Source organism: Manacus vitellinus, unplaced genomic scaffold (genome assembly GCF_001715985.3).
Source record: "Manacus vitellinus isolate BGI_N305 unplaced genomic scaffold, ASM171598v3 scaffold_1_pilon, whole genome shotgun sequence".
In the NCBI taxonomy this organism is placed as follows: Eukaryota; Metazoa; Chordata; class Aves; order Passeriformes; family Pipridae; genus Manacus; species Manacus vitellinus.
Window position 1 is genome coordinate 42,857,051 of NW_021939396.1, and position 27,481 is coordinate 42,884,531.

Sequence of the window (27,481 nt, forward strand, 5' to 3'; positions counted from 1 at the left end):
GCATGAAGTTCTTTCTATTTCATAATAGCCACTTGGTCAAATAAAAGAGTTATTTGCTAAGGGGACTGGAATTTAAAATCACAGTTGCTGTATTGATTCATAGAAACATTTTCTACACAGGATTACTTACAGACTCAGGACTGGAGGGACTGTCCAATGTGTGCTTTGGTCTCATTATGCAGACATAAGTAATAGCAAAGTGTGAGACAATGCAGAATCAGGTAGAAATGAGGGTAAACTGCACACACTGTTTTCAAAGGTGGCTCCCTCTCCAAGTATCTCTGGCCCTGGCATCTGAGCAGTATGAGAGTATCTGCGCTATCGGAGGCACTGTACATCCCATTCCCACTAACTTATTAAGATGTCTGAAGCGCAAACTCTTGGGCTGGACTTCATTCCCTCCTCTCAAACTCAGGTACCTCCAAGATAGAAGTCAAACATCAGCCATGTGAACTCCACCTCCAACCCCTACTCAGGAGCCCAAACGAGAGACTGTTTTTGCTAGTGTGGCTATTTTCAATGCACCTGCTTCTATGAAGCAGAAATGCCAATAATAGTGGGCGTTGAGAGACAATACTGTAAGGGCTCTGACATCCTAAGGGACATGCATTGTGAAAGTATGTTTATGGGACATGCTCCTGCTGCTCCAGTGGTACTTTCTGCAAAATGTATCATGTCGCCTGCTGTGAAGGTCAGGAACACTGATGACATTTAGCATCTTGCAGACACTGACCTATTGTCAGCCATTACTCTTTTTTTTGTTTGTTTTCTTCCCATTACCTTGCAGATGAGTTATGTTTGCTTCTTACCTAGTGTGGCTCTGAAGAAAACCTCTCCTTTCTCTGCCACCTTTCTAGTTGCCTGAACCTTGGGCAGCCTGCCTACCTGCCTGCCTGCCTTCAGTTGGGCAGCCTCAGCATTTTGGACAAGCTAAGCTGGGCAGCTTTATGTCTTGTCACCCTCCCATGCTGTCCAGGCTGACTGCATAGGCAAGAGGAGAGTAATAACCTACAATTCTTCAATCAGAGAAATAATGCATGTATCCTTAAATAAGGGTTGCACAAACTACTCTGCGAGGCATCAGATCCTGAGTTAGAACAAACTTGTGACACTCGCTACCCAGATCTGAGACTTGCATCCATACTACAGCAGTTAAATGAACAACAGAACAGCAGGTTGATGGGCTGATGCAGTATCCTGCACCACAGGGCTCATCTCCTCACCAGCAACTACAAGAGAACTAGGGAACCAGGAAAAATGACAAAATGGTAGGACAGTGATGCAAGATCAATCTAGAAATAGGAAAGAAAAGAGAATAAATTCAAGAAACAGAAGTAATGGTCACTTCTTGAGATGTATCTGAAGGTTTGCTTTGGAGATATACTTCAAAGGAACTAAAAAACTATTTTCTATCTTTTTATTTTCTTGGTTATGTGGGTCAGAGACTGGAGAAATATATGCAAGAAAGCAAGGGGTGAAACTGAATGTAATTAGTCACAAAATGGAAATTAAGATTAAGATAATCACATGAGAATCAGCCAATAATACTTACAATCATTTTGATATATAAAAAAAATAATTCTGGCTTTGGTGTATATTTTACTGCCCTTGACATTCTTTTAAGATTTTTTTCTTTTTTATTAAAAAACCCCCAAACCTGCAAGGACTCAAGCAGCTTGCAGTCTGCATTCTTTCCTCCACAACATAAAAGGCAGATTTTTTTCTGTATAGTAACACCCAAACCATCATACGGCACCATCTGTCCACTGCATCTCAACTGCAGGACTCTCTCAGCTTCAAATAGACCTCTTCTTCCTCCCAAATACGTGAGAGCTCATCTTCTTCTCCACCAACCTGTACATGCCTGGGCGGGAGGTACCATTATTTTGTGTTACTGCTTTGCACGAAAATTGAACCTGTTTCATCTGCCGGGTGGGAAGAAAGATTAAATATACAGCATCTGCAGTGACTCAATAGGTACATTTAGGACGTACAGCTTAAATATCTATACAAGGAGTTTCATTCTGGGTACTTATCTATCAGTGACCTAAATGGACAAAAGAAGAGGAATTTGGGCATGGAGGTCAGGATCTGGAAGTTAGAGTACTCATGTCAGGAGGTGATCAGAAAGCTGATGCTGTGCACTTTCCTGCTCCTCAGTGAACTGATTCACTCTGAATGGTTCATTTATTTATGTGACCATCTAGGGGGAAAATGTCTTTAATTGCAGGCTCCATAATGTGTTCTTCACATTAAATTCCAAAGTGCTGATTTCAGTTGTTTCTGTTTAGAGGTCCATATAGTTTTGTTGGTGAACTGTGCTCATTCTTTAACTCTCTTGGTTTTGGTGACATTATATTCTTTATAACAATATAAATCACCTTTGAAAGGCAGCTAAATATTATTATCCCCTTTGTATGGCGGAAAAAGAAGTAACAACACTAAAAAAAGTAATATACATTTGTCCCAGTACAATCTACATAGGGATAAAGTATAATTAAATATAGGAATGAGAAGTGAATTCCATATTTTGAAGTAAAGGTCATCTTCTTAAGCCCTAGTGTTCATATTTTGGCAAAGGTAGATATATTTTTCTTCTCCCATCCCTCTTTCCACTCTTGAAAAAGTTGGGGTTTTTTGCCCCAAAGACATTATCTTTCATGTCCCCAATTGCTTTTGTGGCTGTTCTTACAATAAACAGGAACAACCATATCCTGGGTGCATCAGGCACAGCACTGCCAGTCAGGTGAGAGAAGGGATTGTCCTGCTCTGCTCTGCACTGGTGTCATCTCATCTTGAATACTGTGTGCAGTTTGGGACAACACAATATAAGAAAGATATTAAACTGTTAGAGAAAGTCAAAAGGAGGACAATGAAGATGATGAAGGACCTTGAGGGGAAGCTGTATGAGGAGGGGCTGAGGTCATACATGAGGAGACTGAGGGGAGATATTGCAGTTACAACTTCCTTGTGAATGAAAGAGGAGGGGCAGACATTGATCTCTTCTCTGTGGTGACCAGTGACAGGATCTGAGGGAATGGCCTGAAGCTGTGCTAGGGGAGGTTTAGGTTGGATATTAGAAAAAAATTCTTTACCCAGAAGATGGTTGGGCACTGGAACAGGCTCCCCAGGGAAGTCGTCACAGCACCAAGCCTGACAGAGTTCAAGAAGCGTTTGGATGGTATTCTGGGGCAAATGGTGTGACTCTTGGTGATGGTCTTCAGCAGGGCTAAGGGTTGGACTTGATTATCCTTGTGAGTCCCCTCCAACTCAGCATATTCTGTGAATATGCAAGAAGGTTCTAAAGAGTACAGAGACTTTCATAAGGACTAAAATGCAAGGATGAGTCTTGGAAGTCAGCTTTTCCCAGTGTTAGAGATTACTCCTTCAGGAAACAAAGTCCTGCAAGGATTACTCTGACACAAGTGTGTTTATTATGTGAGCAAATCTGCTCATATCTCTTTTCCAGAAACCCAAGTGTTGTATATGACACATGACCCATCTTCTAGGTTGTGAACTACATTTTAATCCTCTTTCAGAGATGCTAAACTCATGGATGATGGTGAAAAAAGAGTAAGTGAAATTGCCTTGCAGCTCAAGATTTTAAAAGCATAATAACTGTACTTTTTAGATAGTCAGAACTTAGTGAACCATTGAAAGTGACCCAGTTCATTGAACAGAGCTGAACAGATGGAATTTCAGCCTCGTCATGCTTGGGTGTCTCTCTGAACAATACAAAATCTTCCTTCAAAGCTGTCTCCACCAGCTCATACACGTAACATTTCGGGATATTTTGGTCACTTGTCAGTTCAGCTCACCCCATTTCAGGGTATAGTAGGTGACAGACTCTTAGTATTGGCCTACTGCTTGGGGTTTTTTTCATTAGAGCTTTTAAAAGGGTTGTTGTTTTTTTTCAGGCTCTAAAAAGCAAACAAAAAAAAAGAACCCTCTAGTACGCTCTTTGTTGGAAAATGTCTTGTCAGGCTCTGGCCCCTGAAACACAGTGGCTATTTTCCCTTTTTTCACTTGACTTTCCTACCACTGCATGCTGACATAACATATTTACTGCACTTTTGTGATTTACAGCAAGCTTCTTGCTCAGCAGCTCTGAGAGACATGGTGATCCTTTGGCTGCCAAACAGAAACCACCAGCAGCACCTGTGAGGTGGCTGCTACTGCAGGGAGAAGAGAGGAAAGATAAAGTAATTATGAGGAAAGTAAGAATAAATACAGTCAGAAAGCTGCCATCACTTCCTATGGGGCAAAAGCAGAGAAATAGGATGGATGGAAGGCTTAGGATAAGGTACTGATTTGCTAAATCAGTGCTGAACATGGTCGAGACCTCCTCTTGGAGCTCTATGTTCTCCTGAGAGCAAACTGTCTGGGGCTCTGATGCTTATGAACTGACAGCAATAAGCAAGCTTGGGCGAGGCAGGTTTCAAAGTAAGTGCAGGAAGATGTGCACAGAAGTAGTGTAGGGCTTTAATTTTCCCCCATGCCTGAATACCTTGGAAAATTGTTGCTACTTCAGATTCATTCTGAAGTGCCTGTAGCAAGCTCTCCACTCCTCTTTGTTAGAAAAGTTTTAGAGTTTCAGTGTTTGTTTCTTTTATAGTAAACTGGGAGTTTTTTGTTTAGATATGGCTTGGTGTCCTGGTTTCATCTGGGATAGAGTTCCTTTTTTTCTGTGGTACAGTGGTCTGTTTTGAATTCAGTGTGAGAATAATGTTGATAACACACTGATGTTTTAGTTGCTGGTAAGTATTGCTTACCCTAACTGCTTAGTTGCCAACTGGCGTTGAACCATGACACTTGGGAAAAGAAGAACCTGTACTAGTATATCAAAGGGTAACTAAGAGAAAACAACATGCTGAAGCCATTCAACCTGGACTGTATCAGATCACACAGCTGTGGCATGAACAGGGAAATACTCATACACTGCACAAGAAAAAAGCATCATCTGAAATAGGTGATTAAAAGGCAAGAAAAGGAGTGTCGTCTGGACAGGTGCAGAGAAGGGCTGGGAGGTTTGTCAGGGAAATGAATATCCTTTTGTATATGAAACCAGAGGGTATGCATTTTGTGTTAAAGGCTCTGAAGAGGTGTTTCCCTCTGGCCGTGTGCATCCATAAGACAAGAAAAAAGATAAGCATAGGGATGGAGAAGAGTCTAAAGGACAGTATAGGCAGAAGCACACATGAGTATGCGCTGCTTAGGAGGGCTTCTAGTCAACTAGAAGGTGGCTCTGAAACACGTGAAGAAAGCTCCCTGCCTTCCTGCTAAACTGGAGTAAGCAAGACCAAGTAGAGCTCAGTGGGTATATGTGGCATGGCTTCACATGAGGAGGAGCTCCCTGACCCAGGAGTCATTCCGCTCCAGTCCTTAAATAAAGATGCCTGCACCTGTAACTAGTATTTGGTATTTCTCCTAGTGGGATCATCTATGAAAAGAGACAAAATTTCCCCTGTTCTCCAGGCTGGTGTGATGGCTCACTCGAGAGGCAATGCAAACCAGGTTTGTCATCACCTTTGCTATAACAATTTAGTAAATGAAGGGCTATTACTCAAATGCTTTTCACCTGCACTTTTTTTCCTGAGAGAAAGAACAGTTCCCTGAAGTCCGTCTGTGTGGTAATGGGAGACAATTGAGGTACCTGTAATCTAATTAACCCCCCGACCAATAACAGTTGCGATAACAAGGTCCTTGGCATGTGGGTAAGTTCCTATCTTCCTGGAAAGGTTTTAATCAATTTGTACAAGTATCTCTTCTCCTGTTCCACTGTGCATGTACAACATTTAGGTTACAGAGAGCTCTGCTGCATGCAAATGGCTGCAGCCACATCTGTAATGACCCTCTTCATCACACAGCCTTGGTCAGCAGCCCCTCCTCAGACAGGCGCCCAGTGCTGAGTCATGAGCACATCTGCTCTTTTTCAGGGAGTTGGCAGAGATACCTGCTCTACTACCTCCTGGGTGAACCAAGAAGGGAAATAAAATGCAAAGAACTTACTTATCATCAAAAATAGTAATTTACACGAGAGAAGTTCTCCTCTGGTAGCTGTCTCATCAGACTATAAAACACTGGAGGATGCTCCAGTGGCTGGGTGAGGTTTATATCCATCCTCTGAATTCACCAAGTACTCTTGTTTGGGGTACTCTGGGATTTATTAACTTTGGGTAAGCCACACCATAACTCCGTGGTAGGCAAGGATCATACAGGTTTGTTACTGTACATTGGCCAGACGGGATGCCGGTGTAGCCTGACAGAACCATTTTCTGTCCTGTCTCAACTGGGACAATTGACAGCAGGCTGTCCTGACTATGCTGCTCCATGCAGTCCTTGAACCTTGCAGCAGGCACCCTGGAGTCCAGGTGCAACCATCCCCTGCCCACCACCATCATTACAGCTGTGGTTTGACTTGCTGGCTCATAACCCCCTGGATGTGCTGTCCTCACCGGACAGAGGGCAGGAGAGGCATTGCCAACCACCCTGTCCTAGAGCACCTTCTCCTCTTGGTAGGCTGCATATTCTCTTCTGAAGGCAAATAATCTTTGTTAAGCCTCTGCCCTAGCCACGGTGGCATCCATTTAACCGATAGAGAGAGGCAAAAAGCAATCATCTTGTGTGATCCAGCGGGAAGCTGGACAAGGAGAAACTATTCACAGTATATTAATGCCTGGCTTGAGCCTAGTAAGTGTTATAATTAGGTGGCATTAATTAGTGTTGGAAAAGACTCTCATGTTTTATACTAAACCTTTGGCTAAAAGATAGGAGCAGAATACTTTCCTTGAAAAAATTCCACGTATATTTTCTTGTTTTACTAGTAGGGATTTTTAATCAGTTGAATGAACTTGTATGTACTAGTTAACTTTGCTGGAGTTTAGTGGTTGTATTTAAAGCAGATTTTATCCTAGAATGATATTAATTTGATAGGATCCCTGATCTGTAAAACCATTGGTTATCTTGGTCTCTCCTGATAAGAAAAAAAAAGTGCCGAGGGTTTCCAGTTGGTGAGCACATTTGGGCAGAATCTTTCACACGTCACAAATTGCAGATGGGAGGCAGTGATCTCGAACATGCAGTCACATTGCGTGACCATCTGACACCTTCCATTTAGAAAAATAATACTTTCCTCACAGCATACGCTCCCTGCTGCAACCAGCACCAAAAATTATGCCTGGGAGAGCTGTTCCTCCTAGACTAAGGTCTTAAATATTTCTTAGGCTGCTTTTAAAAGATTCATGTAGCAGCACCACCTCACTCACATCCTGCTAAACCAGAGAAAATACTGAAATTCTTCCCCAGACAGTGTTAATCACAAAATAGCTGAAAAGAACAAAAGGAGGGAAAAGACAGCAGGAAAATTATATACTTACACTAGCAGGGTGAACAATGGAAGGTTCTTGTTGTATGTGTAATTCAAACATGTAAAACACCACATGGAGTTATTTCATACTGCTACCAGTTTCTCAGCTGCATAAAATCCCATAACTGTCTGGAAGTTCAGCTTTCAAATGCCCTGGTTTTGTGCATAATTCCTTTTGACAATGTGGTGTACTGATGCCCATTCATTTGAAATAGCAATGACCATTTCAGGGTGTCCTTTGCTATATATTGAGGTGTCAGTAGTGATAAAAAAAATCTTTACTGTTTAAGGACAAAGCCATCTGAATTTAAAGGGTGACATCTCACAGTAGCCTATTGTGTCCTCTTTGTTTCTATATCCCAGTAAAAAGCAAGAATAAAAATTAACTAACACTCATTCTTTCTACCCAAATTATAAGGCTGACTAGGAACATCATTTTAAGCCATAATATTGTCAGCCATAGGTTGGTGTGAGGGGGGAAAGCAGCTCCTGTTTTCCTACCTGACCAGTGTAATCATCTTAAAGATTGGATCGTGTTTTCCTATTCATCTGCCTAGAAGATGTGCCCCAGGAGCCATGTCAGCCAAATACTTAATTGCTGCAGAGTGGCTTCCTCCCCTCTCACACTGTCACCATTTCGGTTTCTGAGTGCCATTGAGATCCATGAAGGAGGTGCCCCTTCAGCTGTTAAAATGTGGGTATGTTCCTAGAGAGTGGGGCACTGCTTGGTTGTTGTACTGGTGGAATTTACCAAATTGATGGTAGGGAGAACATCTCAACCCACTTTGTACAGGGATATGCCTCTGGCTGCTGTGAGTGCAACGTGAGCCACAGAAAAGCCCTTCAAGGACCTCTCATATCCACCTTGGCAGGCTGAGTCAGACCCCAGGGCATGTCTCCTCCCAACGTCTTAGCAAGGACTCTGCCAGCCTCCAGGAGTTTTGTTGACAGTTTTGTGTTGCTGCAGATGTCTGGCCATTCAAGCTGGCCTGAGCCCACCATGCAGTGTTACAAAGCCCCATCATGCAGAAATAGCAATTAGTGTCTGCCACTGTGGGCCAAGTTTGAACTCATAGGCCAGATAAGAATGGCTCTATCTTCTCTCCTCATCCAGAAGATGTGACAGAAGCACTGGTGAGGCCACACCTCACCACTGGTGAGGTTGCACCTTCGGGGCTGTGTCCAGTTCTGGGCCCTCACTACCAGAATGACACTGAGGTGCTGGAGCATGACCAGAGAAGGGCAATGAAGCTGGTGAAGGGCCTAGAGAGTAAGTGCTATGAAGAGTGGCTGAGGCAGATGGGGTTGTTCAGTCTGGGGACGAGGACGCTCAGGAAAGGCAGATAGCACTGTACTACCTGAAAGGAGGTTGTAGCAAAACAGGGGTCATTCTCTTCTCCTAGGTAACTAGTGACTGGATGAGAGGAAATGGCCACACGCTGTGCCAGGGGAGGTTCAGGTTGAACATCAGGAAAGAGTGGTTAAGCATTGGAAGGAGCTACCTAGGAAGGTTGGTGGAGTCACCATCCCTGGAAGCGTTCAAGAAATGACTGGACATGGCACTTAGCGCTATGTTTAGTTGGCACAGTCGTGTTCGGTTGAAGGTTGGACTTGATCTTGTAAATCTTTTCCAACTTGTTCTATGACTCTGTGATCATTTCAATGTCCTAAACTCTGAACTGGCTCTTCGAAAGACTAAATTCTCCAAACTCCTGCCTTGTACTTTCCAGCCCAGGCCTCCATAGACCTTTTCCTTCCCACAGAATCCTTTCCTCTGAATTCTTCCTTGTTAAGTGATGTGATGTTGCAGCTGTGTGAAGACTCTGTGCTGCTTTGACAAAGCACATGTGACTTCTGGGCACAGTGTTATCCCCTGTCTCACTCTTGGTAGAAGATGGTGAGCTCCTTCCCTGACCATGAGTGTGTGCTGCACCTCTAGTGCTGGGGTTACATGCGATGTGTAGGCAGTATGTCTACAGTAGGATCTACAGGCTAGGGATGCACTGTGCATGAAAGCTTGGATACCAAGGAAGCATTCGTTCATTGCAGACAGCCAAGAAGGGCTCAAGGGGGACGTGCAGCTTCTTGACTCATCCTCTAGCCCCCACTTTGGATGTGCACCCCACCATGGCCAGCATGGCTCTGTGCACCCTTGCAGGTGGGTCTCACCTGTGTGGTGTTTGGATAGATCTGCCACTTCCACCAACAGCCATGCTGTATATGCTGCTGCTTCCTAGCCTTCCTAGCCCCATATTTAGCTCCTCCATCTACCCATGTGGTCATGGACTGCCTCATACAGCTTTATGTAGAGTAGGGTTGCAGTTTTAGGGTGTTACAGGACTGGTCCACTTTGGGTACCAAGACAAAATTTCTCCCTGTGGAGCTAGAAGTGTCCAATCCTGATGTATCTCCCTTCTGGGGCTATTTAAGCAGAATATAGACTTAAATATTTCATTTTAACAACTTATAGGCACCTATATAGATCACCACAGCCTGTGACTCTTGCCTTGCGAGGATTGCAGGCCCAGGTTTCATTTCCAAAAGCAAAGATCAAGTGGTGGTCCATCAAAGGAAGAAAAAACCTTAATGACTTCTCAGAATAAGCTCTCCTTCCCCTGCAGTGGTACTGCCTGCAAGAGAAAGCCTGGAGGCACTCAGAATGGGAGCTAAGTCCTCCCTGTGGCTCAGGAGAGCCTATATTATTTTGGGGAAGATGGTTGAATACCCAAACCACAGACTTTTCCCCCCTTTAATCCCATTTTTCTGATCTATTATCTTAAAAGTTATGACCTGCTTTTTATGTATCATCCTTGTGCCTGCCAGGAGTCATCGCTGTGTCTGGATCAGTAAGGCTGAGCCAACTGGTGAACTTGTCTCATTATCTCCTTGCCGAAAACTTACAAGCGTTACTTATTCTTGGATACTTGTAGTTTTTATGCTTTTCCTACCCAGAAGATTGGCTCAGGCATAGCAGAGCTCAGAGCACAAACCCATCTTTTGGCATTAACTTATACTGGGCTGGCTGTCATTTTACAGTACTTGCATTAAAGAGTAACTAACAACAGCTCTTACAAATCATAGATTATATTGTATTGTGTTAGCTCATATTGTTTGCTTTAAATTTATATTGTGCTTTAAATGTCACACATTAAAATTATTAGGGCAAGGTTTACCCTCAGTTTACGGCCCCTCTCCCTGGTAGCTCATAAGAGAAGCTGCTGCACAGTTGTCCTCATCTCGTTTTAGTCACACAGTAGAAGTTAGAGAGAGTGTCCAGAGAGTCGTAACACAACCTGGGGCTTTTCCCTTCCAGACAAGATTTTTGTTTGGAAATCCAGGTATTGAAATGCATTGGAAAGATGCATTTTGTTTCATTCACCCCCACCCTAAATCCTTGACTTCTGTCTGGGTACGGTGATGCAAAAGGGGATAAGGGACCAAAAAACCCCACCTTGTCTTTGGTGATAGGTTTTTCTGAGTTCCCATCTAAGCCTGAGGAAGGACACTCCTTTTCCTAGGGGAGTACTTTAATCAATGTATTCTTTTTGACTGTTGTTATTCTCTCTCATGTCTTGCTTTGCATTCTTCTAGTCTCTCCTCATATTTCCTCTAAAACACAGATCTTAAATAGCTTCAGCCGTGCATGCAGAACTTTCTGTGGATGTCCTTAATCTGTGAAAACAAGATCTGTAGCAGAGAAACTAATGCAGCCCAAAGCACAGAGATGCCAGTGACACTTCTTCAAGGCCTTTAAACTGGTGAATGTGATCTTATTTTGGCTTGTGACAAATCCCAGTGATGAAATGTCAGCAGTGTTTACACAGAATTCTCCCTATCACAAACAGTGCAGAATTAACCCTTTCCAGCACTGCTGTCAGGGCAAAACAAAGCCGTTGATTCCTTCTTTGAGGACTAGGCTGGCAGAGAAGAGGGAAACTGAACTGGAAGTATTGCCTAAGGCCAATCTGGAGGGTCAGCGGAGACCCTGCAAAGCTGACCATGCTCTGTGTGACAAACTGAACAAGACATGAGTTTCTTTCAAGTTCTCCTTGCAGAGTTTTCCAGGCACACCTGATGAGGGCAATGTGAAAATTCAGCCACAATTCCTTAGTGGAAGTTTGAACCAAAATCACAGCTGTCTTCCAGGCTCATCTTTGCCATTACATACATACATACATACATACATCCAGGTCTCTCAGTTTCCATAGGATAGTTTAGGTGTGATACAAAGCTGGGTAAAGTTTAAGTGCAAAACTTAAGTGCCATGTAACCCTCTGACTGTGCATTAACAGCACAGGTGGTGGTCTAGGGACATAAAGGCAGCCACAGCCTCAAGGACAAGATAGCAGAAAGGAAGGTAACAGGATCCTTCTGTTAAAGGTTCTAACTGTGTTGAGGGTTAGGTCTACAGTGCACTTATATCACTACCATAACTGAAAAAACCCATGAGAGAAGCAGAGGATATGCAAGAGCAGGGAGTGGGTAGCCAGAGCTGAGTGAGCTGGCAGGCATCAAGGTGGAAGGAATACATAAGTGGTAGAAAAGCACTGACATTTCCCCTGGGAAGAAGCATGTCAAAATGGCCTAGAAGAAAATGGGACCTTAAGATCCAGTCGTAAAAGAGAGAGTGGAGATGTCTAAGCAAGGAGAGCTGAAGGTGTCTCCACAGGGAGAAACAGAAGGTGACAGGTACAGTGATGTCCTACGTGAGGTCAAGATACAGAGGGAGGCAGGAGAGGGGCAAAGCAAAATATGTTGTGGAGTCATGAGGCACATGAGAACTTTTTGTAATGACAACAGCAGAAAAAAAACACAAGGAAAGAAGTGGATTTTAGGAGAATCAGAAAGGGTAAAAAGGTGGAGCTAGTCCCTGCATGGGCCTGGAAGAGCAGGTTTCTATGATGGGGAAGCACAAAGAGATGGCAGCAGCCCAGGCACGTTGATGAAAGACTCCTCTACTGTCCCAAACATCTTGCTAGAGATGGAGGTGGAGCTCTGGTAGTAGCTTCATCTGGAAACTGTGCTGGAAAATCACAGAGCCTCTCCTGTACTGCAGTAGGAGCAGTTTGTGAACTGTGTCACCCTGAGGTCAAGAGATAACAGAGGCAAAGGATGACTTGTACAAAACAGGCAAACTGTGGGAAGCAGAAAGCCTTGTGAAAACCCGATTTTTCAGTGTTGATAACCAAAATATCTGTAAAGCTGAACTGAAGGAATAGGTAAGCTTTGACCTTATTTGGCAATATACATAAAGGATTACAGGCTTTGTTACTTTGTTGTTGGCTTTGTCTGGGGTAAAGAGGAGTGCTGGCTGCAACTGGGAAGTTGAGGGGTTCCCTGCACTGGTAAGGGAAGAAAGTGTTAATGAGAAAAAAATTACTTAGTCAGAGCTATTAACCTGTGTCTTTCAGAGACATTATTACAGCAGCAACATCTTTCTTCTTCCAGATCCGCTGAGCCTTTCTAGTTCCTCTGGAAGTTTAAGGCAGGTGCAGACATTTAGCACCTTTAAAATTTTTTTGTGTCATACTCACCATGTTAGCTCAGTCCTTAAATGCTGCATGGACACAACCGCCTTATGGCTCTTGATTCTGAAAAGCAAACTGAATTAAACATAACCATTAAAGGCAGACTAAATACAGCCTCTGTGACTCAGCTCACGCTTTGGCAAAAACCTTTTACACACAGACAAGTATGATAAGGCATACAGCTTCTTAGCTGGTGCAAGACACACTGAAAAGCCAAAAAACAGTGAGAAGAAAGAGAAAAATAGCAGAAGGGGTCTGGATGTTTCCTTCCTGACACAGTTTTCCTCTTTTAGGAATTTGCTTTAGGTTTTAAATTCCCTTTATAGAGAGAAACTGCAGTCCTGTTCCTGAGGCTTCTGAGTATCCAAACACTTCTCTCCTTGCATTTTGGTCATTGGTTGTGCTCCTCGGAGGCCATTTCATCATGTTGCAAGGTAAGACAAGGCTGTGACCCAGATTCTGTTCTCTTGGGTGCTGTGGCTCAGCTGTATATACTAATGTTGCTTGGGGTTTCACTGTTTCCACCCTTCCTACTGTTCTGGTAAATTTGATTTCCCACTGCAACACATAAAGAGCAACAATACATGCTCCAAGGCATCATCTCACAACTCTTTGTCCTCAGCCATGAGAAAAAGTCCCTTTTAAATGCACTTCGCTTGCATTCATCTGGCTTCTGTTCTTATTTATATTATTTAATATTTTCATTGCATTTTTCTACAATTCTTCGCCGAAGACCTTAGATAAACTACAGAACACTAAACAGAGTTGCAGTTACTTCCAAGGACAATAAAATCTAAGGGTCAAAGGAAGAAGAAAAGATTACTTTAAGGTAGACCTATAAAATCTTGTTCATTTCAGGGGCAGCGCGGGAGTCTGTGGTACAGATGTCTGCCTAACAGCTGGTTGCCATGTCCTACAAACACTTTTCCTGCTGAAAGCATGTTGGAAGGCATTTTAAGGGCAGTGGTGGTTAAGAAGAGTCAGCCCAACAGGGAGCTTGGAAAGATGACTGGAGTCCTGAATGCAGAATAATTCCCAAAGGATCCTTTTCTGTTTCACATGAATTAGTATTCTTCGGAATGTCATTGTGCTTTACACCAAATAAGAGTATCTTATGTGTGTGTGGTGTTCTACACTTTTCACTGGTTCGTTCCTAAGAGGGTCCTCCCTGTCCCTCTCCACTTGTTTGCTCAGGGGCAAGAAGCTGGAATTACATATCCCTTATGCTCATCAGTTGACAGAACACATTGCCTGCACCTCTTGCTGGTTTACCTATGGAGCAGGGAGTACAAAACAAGCATAGCGTCAGGCAGGGCTTGAGAGGAATATCGCCTTCTTTATAGCCATGGCCAACTTACTTATTGTGATGAAAAACAATAATAATGCTAAAAATGAAACAGACAGTGCAGTGCTGACAACTTTGTTCCTTGGAAAGAGGTAAAGGATTTTAAAACATTCAGGATTATTTTCCAAAGTGATCACTTTGCCCATAACAAAAACATGGCAACTGCGGTGGTAGCACATGAGAGCTGGGGAATTAACAGCTCACCACCTCATTCCAGTGTCTGAAAGGGTCGTATAACCATCCGATCCCATTTCAGCAAATCATCTTCCACGCAAACCTTGTGTCTATTTGTTGTTACTTTCTTAGCAGCAGAAGAGATGCTTTTGAATGTGCACATCTGCCCCCCCTAATCTTTTTCGAAGGCTTTAAGGTTTATACCCGACACCTTCTCTGCATGAAGGCCCTTTCTTCAGACAACTCAAGAATACTTTGCAAATATTTTTATTGTAATTCCGATGGCCACAGCATAGGGAGCATTCAGAAGGACACAGTTCACTGGACTGGAGCAATGGGGAGGGAGGAATTCAGCCCCCCGCATGCTTCACCAGGCTGTGCTCTGCCAAGCTTTCTTATGCCTTGCCTCTTTGGAACTGCCCTGCACTGGTGAGTAAAAAGAAACCTGCAGCCACATTATGGAGGCCAGGAACACGGAAGTACAGTGCAAGCAGCACTTGTCACCATGAATAAACAGTGAAATGTGGCTTTTTTTTTAAAGTTGCTAATTCCACCTGGCATTTCTGAGCCCAGCATTGGAAGCATCCATCTTGTTAAAAAGTGATGTCATTTGTGACACTGGTAGTATTAGAAGAGACTGCAAATGAATTTTCAACCTGCTTTAATAATGATTTAACAACCAGGAAAGTAATCAATATTTTAGGGATAAATTTTCCACTGTGCCTTTAGCAGACTCCATTTTTTGCCCATACAGAACCATGTCTACAGATCTGCTGGTGAAAATACATGTGTGCATGTGTCAAAAATGTACATGGGAAATATTACACCTGCAACATTTACAGCCCAGCACTGACTTTATATTGTGAATTTATAAAGTGAATTAAAAATCCCTTGGCCTTTACCCAGTCTCTGATAAAATCAATCCCACCTATCTTTCTGATGAAACTACAAAATAAATATTGTCTCTGTTTTGTCTCAGATATTTTTGTGTTTAAAAACAACCAAAAAAACTGGAGAGTTTTTGATATAGCGCAAAATCTAGTATAAGGCACAAAAATGTCACTTACTGATAGACTTGGATGACATTTGGATTTCACATCCTGGTCACAAAATGAGATTATGGCATTCTAAAGTGCTTGGGAAATTGATGTGCGGATGCATTTTTTTAAAAAGTAGATGATCCAAACTAATCGGTTCACAAAATAAAAAAAAAATAAAAAGGAAAGAAGTTCAGTTTTCTTCATTTTTAATGCTGATTCATTCCATAGCTATGCCACTTAAAACAAAGACTTTGAAATGGCTTTGAGGTTTTGTTTGTTTGCTTGTTTTTTCTGAGTGAATTGTTCCTATGCAATTTCACTCCTACATAAGAAATATTCCTATAAGACTATTTAATCATACAGAAAATTCCTGAAAAGGTAAGTGTGGAATTTATGTCCTCCTTTCTTGTGAGAAATAGACTAGTATTTTCTGGAGTAAGTAATAATTAGATTAGTTAGTGTCTTAAATTAATCTATTTTTTTAACTGAATAGTGTTCTGAACGTTTTAAACCTGAATCGCTCAAAATCACTACTCCCTTAAAAAATCTTGGTCCTGCAGCAAAATTCTATGTATGACCTCATTTCCCTGAGGTTCTTTGTAATATATCACCAAGCTAGGTGACTTGACTTTATGTTCCAAAATACTCACATTACTATTGATAGTAAGTCATACTAATCCTAATAGTAGCATAATGAACTTTGGTTGCTTTATGAGAAGCTTATAAGGAAGCTTAGATGATCTTTTAGATAATTAGAAAATAATTAGACAAATAATACCCAAAGGGTCAATTTCTAAGGGGTTTGTTTCATGTATGTTCATTAAGTCACATTCCCACTTTGAAGTTAATGGGAGTCTCTTTACCTACAGCGCTGTAGGGTTTGACCCAAGATTGTGGACACCACAATATAGATGAATAATTTTGCCAGTTTCTCACCAATAAAATCCTTGGGGATATTTGGCCAGCGAATGACTCCTAATGGTAATGTTAAAAATCTTGTTTATGTCTAGTGAGAAAAACAGCTACATTTTCATTTTAGAGCATATGGGATAAACACACCTTTGGAAACTGATGCTCAGCTCACCTGGAGCTGGATTAGGGACTATTTTTAGTGGCAAGGCAATTGGATTATACTATGCAGGAGCTGCTCTGAACTTCAAAACTTGATGTCATATACAATTTTACAAGTGTAAAAAGAACAAAACGACCTTTCATTTTTGTTTTTCTTCACAGCCTTCCAATGTGGAGATGGACCAGATGTCATAAAACACAAGGGTGCGTTGACAGGATGTGTGTTGTGATGGATGGGTTTATGGCATGGAGACTGGGAGGACAGGGAAGGGGTGGTAGAGCTGCTGGGGAGCTGCTGGAGTCCCCACCTTGGGATGCTGGGCAGAAAGCATGGTCCAGACTGCAAGCTGCAGGTGGGCACTGCTGGGCCAGGCACAGTGGAAAGTATCACGAGTGACAAGAAAGGGATGTGAGCTGTGGGTGCACCTCCCCGTAGCTGTGTGGTGATCATCTTTGTGAGGAGATTAGGTGAGGGGAAAAGGGGGTTCCTCACCTATGGAACAGAAATCAGGTGGAGCAGCACCTCTAGAAAGTAGCAGAAATTATTAGAGACATGGTGTACAGCTGTGGATAGAGCACAGCATGAAATGGAATCAAACTGCAAGTGACAACAAGTGAAAATTGGGAAATCCTGACATTGGGATTTTGCTTAAATGATATGATACAGTAAAAGCTATCTCAGTTGGGGGATCTGAGATGGAAGTTGACAGTAAGTGTCCCAGAATGCTAAACATTTCCTTTCCTCTGGTCTTTACTCTAAATTTATCTTAGATCTGATTTAAAACCAGAACAGCACGGAAAGGAATATCTTTTTTCTGACTCCCTCTCACTAATCCTCAGAAAATAACAGCTATGACCCTACAGTCATTCAAGATATTACTGACTTGGAGAATTTATGTGTCCATATAACTTTGTGTGTGTGCATGTGTGTGAGCAGGTATGTGAGACAGTCTATACTCACATCTCTAGTACAAAACACCAGCCTGATATTTCTAAGCTGACAAATTTCAAAAATCTGTGAAGTAGAGAAAATATTTCGTTGTCCATGGTACAGAGAGAACCTTTTGGGAAGTAGAAAGGTTTCAGCAGGATGTCACAGGTATGAAGACAGATGTTTCAGCTGTCCTTCTGAGCCTGTTTCCAGGTACTTAAGTGTACTCTTGTACTGCTTGTACTCTGGCAAAAAAAAGCCTTCAGAACTTGAAGCAGGCAATGGTGCTTGCAGCTGCTGGGAGGTACAAATAGTCTGTGGGGCAGGGTGCATCATGGTGTCTATTTCTCCTACCACTCAGGCTCAGCAGCCAAGCCATCCATGCTTGGATACGAGATGACTTGGGAACCCTTGGTGTGTTGTCATGCTTGGGAAGTTCCAGCTTCCCACTGAACTGGAGAGCAATGGCAGGCCTAAGTTGTTGCCCCCTGTGAGCTATTCAAGCCACAGACAAAAAGGGAATGAAAATAAATCTTGGCTCTCCACACTGGGCTGGTGGGATTGTCCAGGCAACTTAACACTGGGGTATGATGTTAAAGTCAGCTGGCAATGGTGGAGTCTTATTCATCCCCTGAAGAGCCCTGAAAAAAGTTATATTGAAATAAACCTGACCAGAACATATACCAAAGAAGGTTTCCATTGGAACACATTATTTTCATGACTTGATATCTTCCTACAGAAAATATCCCAGTGGTCTTCCCTAGCTTTCCTACTTTATTTTCTGACTGTGTGAACCCAGAGCCTCCCAAAGCTACCCATATGCCCATGTTCCCTCAGTCTACCAAACAAAACATCTGCAAAGCACTTGGCTAAACCAGAATTTTTTCTAAAAATTCTTTTCTGTAATAAATGAAACTACCCAATCCCACATCCCAGCAAGCACCCTAGTTCAGAAATTTTCATTTTTATTTGGAATAAGAAATATTTTAAATACGTAAGCATCCCTGCAAGACTCCATTGCCAACTTGGAGGCAAACAAGGATATTTCAGATGCCACTATTCTTAATATTTCTATCATGTATGTGTCCTAGAAAGGAGGAGGAGTGGGTATGAAGAGGAGTATCACGTCACACAGATCTAGGGGTTCACTGAAGGGCAGAGAACACTGCAGAGAGGAGACAACCACAGGACTATACATACACCATTAGTTGCAGGCTGCAAGGTTCATGATGGGTTCCTCTCATCTGGTTTTGTGGAAGGTGTGCTCAGCCTTCAAAAGCCTGAAAAGTACAGGAACAAGGGATGACAAATGGTTTAATGATTACAGGACAGTACACCACATCACATGTTCTTGGTCCCTGGCCTGACCCAACTCCTGACCTGTTACATGACTGTAAGCAAATTCTTTTACTGTTCCAGTCCAAATCCTCCAGTCTGCATCCAGGCAAAACAGTCACTTCAGTGAAATTCTCTCTTGCTGAATGTTTTATGGGTAACCACAATAAAACTGTTTCCTTCATCTTGCCCACAGCAAGTTCTTCTGGTACCATAGTCCCCTGAAGGACAAGGCTAAATGTGGCACAATTTGGTGACAGGCTGTGATCAAAATCAAATCTACGACCAGTGTATAGCAGTGGTGACCCACTTTCACTCTCTATTTCCTCCTCTCCTCTATGGTTCTCAAAAATGACTTGCCTCTAGCGTTGTCACTTCTTTAACTCCCAGCCTAGAAGATCTGCTGTGCCAGAGCACCCCATGACTCAGAGAGATCCAAAAAGCCTGAGCTTAGCAGCATGCCTACTGAACTGAGACAAATAAGATGAGCAGGTCAGTCTGACGAGCTAATCAGAACTCTCCTCTAGGAAAGATTATGCTTCCAGGACATACTCCACATATTGCAGAAAGCATGTGGAATAGAGCCAAGGCAGAGATACTAACTCCAGCATAACCCATGTTTCCTCAGTCTTGCACATCCTCAAGGACAGTTTGTCTTTTGATCTGATGCTGCAAACCTTTAGAAGTATAAAATCTCTTCTCTTTCTTCTCAGTGTGAGAATGTTTCTTATCCCATCATTTTCTCTGGTACCAACACAGAGGATTCTGCAGCTGCTAAAAAATATCTTCCAAGTGTCCAAGACAACGTAGGTACAAGACAGGCCCTCTGATATTCCTCACATCTCCATGTGAGCCCTTAAGGCCTGTATTTGTGACCCTAGTGAGTCTTGGAAGGTTACTTAGCTATGGTAATAGAACTGAAGTTATTACTTCTCTGTCTCAGGCAGGAAGAGCACATGCTGTGATAGAAGAGCTGCAAACAGTACCTATTGAGTCTATACAGCTTCACAAACGTAATTTCAACTTCAATTCCAGTAACATTGCTTAGACAAACATCCTCATGTCTGAAACTCATCGTTCCTCTACTTCTTTTTTTTCTTAATCACTGTATGGCACATTTCTCAGTCTTGAAAGCACAAGATTGCTGTCAAAAGAACAAATAAACTGCTGATTTACATTCCCATATTTTCTAATTTGAGCTCCTCTTACCTAAACAACTATACCAACACATACTGTTCGTCAGTAGTTTTGTTCAAGTATAAAAAATACAGCATATTGGCTATATGGTGCTCTGGGACTGACCCTCTGCTCAGATCCAGCAGCAGTCATATCCATTCCATGCATGGTTTGGCCTTGTGTGGCTTTGGGAAAATGGCAGATAACTGATGAATAGCAGGCCCCCTCTGCCATGGTGCACACTGATCCACGTACTGCTGGCTAACACATTTGAGAACCCCTTTGTAAACCAAAAATTACAATGGCCTTCTAAGAAGAGCCATTAAATGACATAGCAAGATCTTGTTTTGCTTTGCTTTCCTTATGTTTTGCTTAGAAGAATTAGTGTTAAGTCTTCATTTCAGAATTTTGAAGATTGCTATTTTGCTTTGGGCCACAAGTGAAACAGCCATTTTCAGTTCCACTCTTCTTTATAATTGTTGCATTGAACAGGAATAGTAAGACTGCAGAGTGATACACAGATGCTAAGAGGAGATCTGCAAGAAAAATAAGGCTGTTTTTATCTACAATATGCCTTTTTAAAAAGACTCACCTATCACTGTTCTTAGGTTGTTGTAGCACCAAATTCACATGCAGGTCTAACACTGAAAATAAATAAACCAGTGGCTTGTGTGTGCGTGTGGTGTGTATAGTACAGCAGATACTGGGGCAGAACGTCAGCTGGTGTAAATCAGCCTAGGTCCATTGACTTTAATGGAAACTTGCCAACTTATCCCAGCTGAGAATCTGATTATTGTTTTGAAAGTTCTTGCATTAAAGATAAGCATTCACACTCTGCTCTGTTACAGTGGTGTAAGTGGGAGTCACTTCACTGAAGACTCTGCAGTTTTGCCAGGCATACCTTACCTGGAGAGCAGAATTCATTTTGAGATTTTAATGACGGTTAAACCAGTTTTTACCTCTACTACATTTCAACTCTCCCCTTTTCTTTAAGAAAAAAAAAAGTAAATGGGAAGAAATATCAGTCTGTCATGGAAATTCTCAGCTAAATCTTTTTTCTCTGACTCTCATTCCCTGGCTTTGTGCAAATAGTTTATTTGATTTGACACCTACTGCACAAAAGGTTGCCCCTTCTGTTCTATCAAAGCTGGTATCAAGAAAAGAGAATGAAAAATCGCACAGCTGGTAATACAGAGAACCCAAAAATATACAAAGACGTACCAGAGGGAATAGTCATCAACATAAAGTGAACAAGCACCCAGACTATTGATTACATGCTGCTCACAGAACACTAGGCATTTCTGCCAACTTCTTTCCACTCTTATGCTGAGCTACAGACAGCATGTTGTACTTTGCATCATCAGTTTTGATGAATAATGCACTGATAAACACTGCAGCCAATATTCTGGAGGAGCTGAGAAGCCAGATGTCATCTGGACCTCCAATAGTTTTAACCCTGGGTCTCTGACAGACACTGAAATAAACACTAGACATGCACTGCAGAATGGGCGATGCCCAAATATTAGGTTAGGTACAATATTACACTGACAGGCATATGAAAAATGAAGGGACACTGTAATTCTTTCACAAATAGCTTCCCAAGGTACTGAGACAGTGAGAAGGCAGCACCCTGGTGTGAGCTGCTCACTGGAAACACCTGCCAGGTGCAGCATCCCTGGGTAAGTCAGGGTGCCTGGACAATAGGAATGCCATTAGCTGTGTCAGCTTGGCCCTGTGAGCTGCTGCTGGCTCCATTTTGAAGGGACTGGGTGGAGGGCTCGGCAGACTCAGCCCCTTGAGGAAGTAGGCTCCGTGTTTGGAAGCATCATGAGTTTCTCCCATGGCTGTGGGCTGGATGTGTTAGGATGGCAATCAGCTGGGTGTCTTAGTGACACACCAGAGCTCTTCTGCTCACAGGCAGCAACACATAGAAAGAGTTCTCAGCCCTTAAGCCTTATTTGGTATATATTTTACCTGTACCCTCACCATGAGTCTCGACTGTTTTAAGCAACTTCTGGGCCCCCTCAGTCCCCCCACTGATAAGGTCAGTGCTCAGGGGACTTTGAGAGCTGTGCAGGTTTCATTTCAATAAGTCTCAGCAGCATCAGGTTCCCTTTAAAATCTCACACAGTTTAGCAATGTCATCACTGAGATTATGCAGTTTTGAAAGTAAACTATTCTTCCCACTCATCTCAATAATCGAAGATCTCAGCATGCCATGTAAAGAGTAAAACTTACTTTTTTAAAATAAATTATGGGAGAGGTTCTCTCTTATCCAGAATTACAGTGTGAAGGGCTCATTGCTAACTGGAAATTCTGTTTAAGAAAGATCTGCTTATATAAAAAGCCAAATTAGGCTCTCAAAGGCTGAGTGTATGCCTAAGCAACGGAAGAGTGGTTTCTCTCTGCTGGCACTGCAACACTGTTAGGGTCAGGAAGCCCCCTCATGGTATGCTCACCAGGAGGAGGGTTGTATTATTTGAAACATCCTAAATGTTCTGTTTTATTTTACCACCAGAATTTTCCAAGAAAAGCTGCATGTAGAAAAGAAAATATGGGAGTGTTTTCCCTCTGTTTATGTTCACCAACTTCTTTTATACTTGAGTAACCACAGTTGGCAAATAGTCTAAGAGATGCCCGATTCCCACATTGAGGGGAAATCCAAAAATAGGTAATGTGCTCCTTACAATGCTAGTTTTTTTCCATTCATTTGCCAAATAACTGACAAATGTGAAGCATGAATAAGGACCTCTTAAAAGTATGAAACAATCCTAGAAGAAAACTGGCATGCACCTGTGAAGTGGTTAAGACAAAGCAGTAGATCAGGAAATGCTTACATAGATAAGGGGTAAGCTGTAAAAAGGCAGAGGCAGTGACTATAGTGGAATTTCAATTATACTGACATTGATGGGCATAACAGTAGTGGAGTCATTAAGGATGGATGCATGTTTCTGAGTGCAGTACCAAACCAGTTTTTTTCGGTTTGAGGAGCAATCAACAAGACCAGGGGCTATTTTGGACTTAGTCCAAGGAAATGAGACTAGGTGAAATGAATAATATAGAAGATAATAAACCCTTAGGGCTAGGTTATAATATAATCACACTGGAAGCACTTCTGAAAATATTTGTGAATGGTTATAAAAGTACAATAATTTTGAGGATGGAATGAGTTGAAGAAAGTTGATTGGAATCAACTGTTTGTAGACAATAATGGAAAAGCATGCAGTATTTAAGAAATAGATAGACTGCTATTTCTGTTCAGTTTATTAGAATCAAAGTAAAAATGAAAGCAAAAACAAGCTAATGTGGCCTCAAAAATGTAATAAAGGTATCAAAATGCTTTCTTTATTTAAAAGGCCAGGCATCCTTGAAAAATGGGAAGGTTTGGCAGTTTTAAAATGAATGAGAACAACATTGAGAGAATACCAACAATGAATAACATCCATTAAATATTTCAATCAAGACTGAAGCCAAGTTGTTCAAGTGTATGCATGCAATGTAAATGGTAAAAAAGAAGAAGAAAAAAGGAAAGATGATAATGAAACATGGAGCACTCATTCATATCTATTTCCACAAATAAAAGGACCAATGCTCAGGTTGTCATTCTGAGAGCAGTTCCTGTGGCTGCAGCAGAGTGAGGACAGGAGTTAGGGCTATTCACGGAGTGTACCCTTAAGGAAGCTGCTGACAGTGGGAAACCAGGATAATAACTTTCATACAGAAGGGTCTGATCCCACTCTTGTGGTGCTCAGGACCACTTAGAAGAGGCTACATAAGAGCTAGGGTGGGGTCTACCCTGGCAACGTGGTGGCTATTCTCACTTGCTATGATAACATGCAAGATTCAAGAAGTATATTTTGATCCATATAAATTCCTCCAAACTGTTAAATGGTCAGAGATGTGATTCAAGTACATGTATTTAATTTCACAGAGATGCAGTTGGGTACTCTGCCTCTTCTTGTATAGCTGCTGCATCCAGCTGATGGTGGTGTAACCTCTCCCAGTAAGCTAACCCAGTCCTTCCTGGTATACCTACATTTTCAACTACCATTTCTGAGTAAACTCTCTATCTTCTCCTGAACATCACAGTTTTTCACACCAGAGAGGTCCCTTTCCACTCTGGTCAACTAGTGATGGGAGGGCAAGAGTCATCTAGCTAACTATTACCCTGGAAAGGAACTGGAAGACACTGCCTGATAAGAGTCCCAGCAGAGCAATGGACAGATGCTTGTGAAAACAAGAGGCTGTGTGGTGAGTAAAGGGGAATGTGCTGAGGGAGGTGCTTTGCCTCTTCCCGAGGAGAAACAGGATGCCCTTGGTAAGAGCATGCTGCAGTCAGCAGAGAGACTGGCCAGGCAGAGCCCAGTCTGGTCATGCCTGGCTAAGCAGCACTTCGTGCCCCTGTAGGGATGTGTTGTTCAGCTGGCAGCATCTCCTGCTGCTGTACACAGCCCGTGACGGGGACTGCTGCTTCTCCCAGAGAAGGAGGTGCCAGAGCCTTCCTTCTTCCTTCCTCACAGTCACGTATTTCTCAGCCCACATCACCAACCAGACACACCATGAAGCTGAACTCCAACCTTCTCCAGGATCCAGAAAGGCTGGAATTACTTATTTCAGTTCAACCTTGCAAAGTGTAGAGCTCGAGATGTCAGGATGCTTTTTATATCCCAGATTTCAAAGCAGGCCTCATGGATAGCACCTAAGCTTCAAGGCAACTCTTCCAATTTTCCAGTGTGCTTAAGCTGAGGACAAAATGGTGACTTTTCTTCTGCTACACCGATGACTATCAAACAGCCTCAGAATTTAGAAAAGGACCAATTTAATTGTGTTTTTCTTTTTCTTCAGCTGCAAATTTTGTACTCCATGCTCTCCAGGTAGCTTCAAAATATAAGACTGTCATGCTGCCTCAAAGATAAAGATGAAAACCGTTGATTTTGTCCAGTTACATGTAGGGGAAATGAATCCAGCCCAAATTAGGCTTACAAAGTCCCCATATAGATGGGGACCTTTCAGTTTTGTGGTGGGGTGTGAAAAGTGTCCAGATATGAGTAAAGATCAATCCTTTGTGTGACATCCTTCACCCATCTCCTTGAAGACAGAGGATGGCACCAAGTGAAACTAGAGTCTATTGCAAGAATACTCTCACCCTCAAACCCTTTGGCACCTACCAAGAATTAAGCATCCCCCATCTTTCCCTACAACCTCCTCTCTCTGCAGCTGCTGCACCACTGATTCAAATGCCCCACAGGAGCTTGCAGGACCCCTATTAGTCTCTACTGTACACTGGCCTGAGAAGATGCTTCACACTGTGCTCACAAAACCCACAAAATTCAGTGGAAATTTCAACCTCGTGATAATGATCCAAATTTCCATGAGCCCATAAAGCACTCTAAAAAATTAGCAAGGAGATCGCAAGATCATGCATACCTGTGCAGAATTACTTGTCACCTATGCAGGGAAGCAGAGAGGAGGATGTAAAAGGAAGAAGCAAGTACAACAGCAGGGCTACCTCTTTCTCTCTAGAAAATGCAGAACTAGGTAAGTGTAAACAACTGTTCCCAAAGAAAATGGGTACTTTTTTTTCAAAATAAAATCTGGAGAAAACAAGACTGACAGTGATCCGTAAAACCCTGGAAAGCTCAAATCAGGATGTCCTCCTTTTCTCACAGCATTTGTATAAATGGGGAACAAAGAAAGGTTGCATAAGTGCAGAAACCAGAGAGAATTTTTATTTTAGATTTTTAAAATTCTACCTCACAGCCTGGCCACAAAGAAGAGCAAGCCCTAGCCTTTGTGGCAGTAGAACCTGCCGCATATTTGCCCTGGGTAATGAGCTCAGAGGAGGAGATTTGAAAGAAGACTTTGCATTGTTCGAGGAGGCTCTGGAGCAGAGGGAGGGTGGAATTCCATCTGTTCACTTGCGTGCGGTTCAGTGAGCTGCTTCACTTTTAATGGTTCACTAGGCTGTGACACTTAGCAGAAATTACGGTAAATGTTTTTTAAAACCTTTACATTATCATTTAAGAAGCTGCATGACAAGATCACTGAAAAGCTAACCCTTTGATCTCTGTCTCTTGTGAGGTTTTTTTGTCTGATAATGGAGACAATGTACCATGTGACATTGAGGCTGGAAAATATGTTGGTGTGCATATGTTCACTTTGTCCCCTGTCTTAATGGCATTCTCTATGGGCTTTTTTCCACAGGATCACAACAAAAAAAAAAAAGATTGTTGCTCTTAAAATCTATAGTCACCTCGGCAGTTCCCATATAGCTCTTTGCACGTTTGGAGAGCTGACAAACAGCTCACACTCCAGCTCAGATAGGAAGTACCCTGTTACTGATCAGGTGGAATTCCACTTTGCCTGCTTGAGTGACTCTGTGAACAATGTAAACCATTAAGTAAGTCTTTGCAATGGGGCAGAAAGGTGATGGGGGAAGGGAGCTCTCTGTTTGGTGCTTGTTCAATGCGATATCACAGGAGGACGGTTTATTTTTCATAAACCTTAGAAGAAGACCAAGTGGTAGTCAACAAGTTCAGTTTGACTTGAACAGCAGGACAGGAAATCATGGTAAATTCTTGTACGCTTTGATGTTTAATCAGAATTTAGGACAATTTTTTTTTCTCCTTACATTTTCTCCTTTCAATCACAGTTTTCACCACTTTATTGGTCTTTTCCATTTGGAGAAAAATCTGTGGAGTATCTGGTAGACTTGGAGCAACCATTTGGATGTCTTCACTGCTGTAGAAATTGGCAAGAAGGACCAAGAGAAAATCTTTATTGTTTTGCAGAAAAGGGAAACACAAACAAATGAAGTCAGGCTCCCCACGGATACATGACTCACAAAACTCTCTACTGCCTTTGCTCTAGGCAGAGGAAAAGGTTTACAGCTTCTTTAGATGGACAACATTTCCATCAACTACACTGCACAGGAGGCATGTCTCAAAAACAGGCAGCCTGAAAAACAAATGTAGGCTACAAATTCCAGAACTTAGAGATCATTCTTACCTTTTTAGACCTTCAAGAATTGAACACTAAGGACTCTTTTGGTGCTGGGGACAACTACATGCAGATTCAGAAACACTGTTTTCCTTTTATCAGCCATGCCTGACCCAGGCCATGAGCACAAGTTCACAGCATGAGTTCAAGCCTTCTACTACATGAAGATATTCCATTGGAAATAGATATCTCAAAGTTATAGATTCTGAACTGGCACTGCCTTCATTGTGCTCACATTTTACCAAAGAGCATGCACACTTTACAAATAGGATTTTGGCCATCACAAGGGTAAATTCTACAGTAAAATAAAGTTAAATAGAGTGCTTGCTACAGCTCTGCTACTGTGTTGGTTCTCTTGATGAAAAATGTTCATTTTTCTCCTACAAGATGGAATCTTCCTGAAGAGCAAGAGCATGCTCAGACCATTAATGAGAAGCCTGATAACTACTTACTCAGAAGAGATAGAGAGTGAAAGGTCACTGGAGGAGAAAGAGAAGGAGAAGGAGAAGGAGAAGG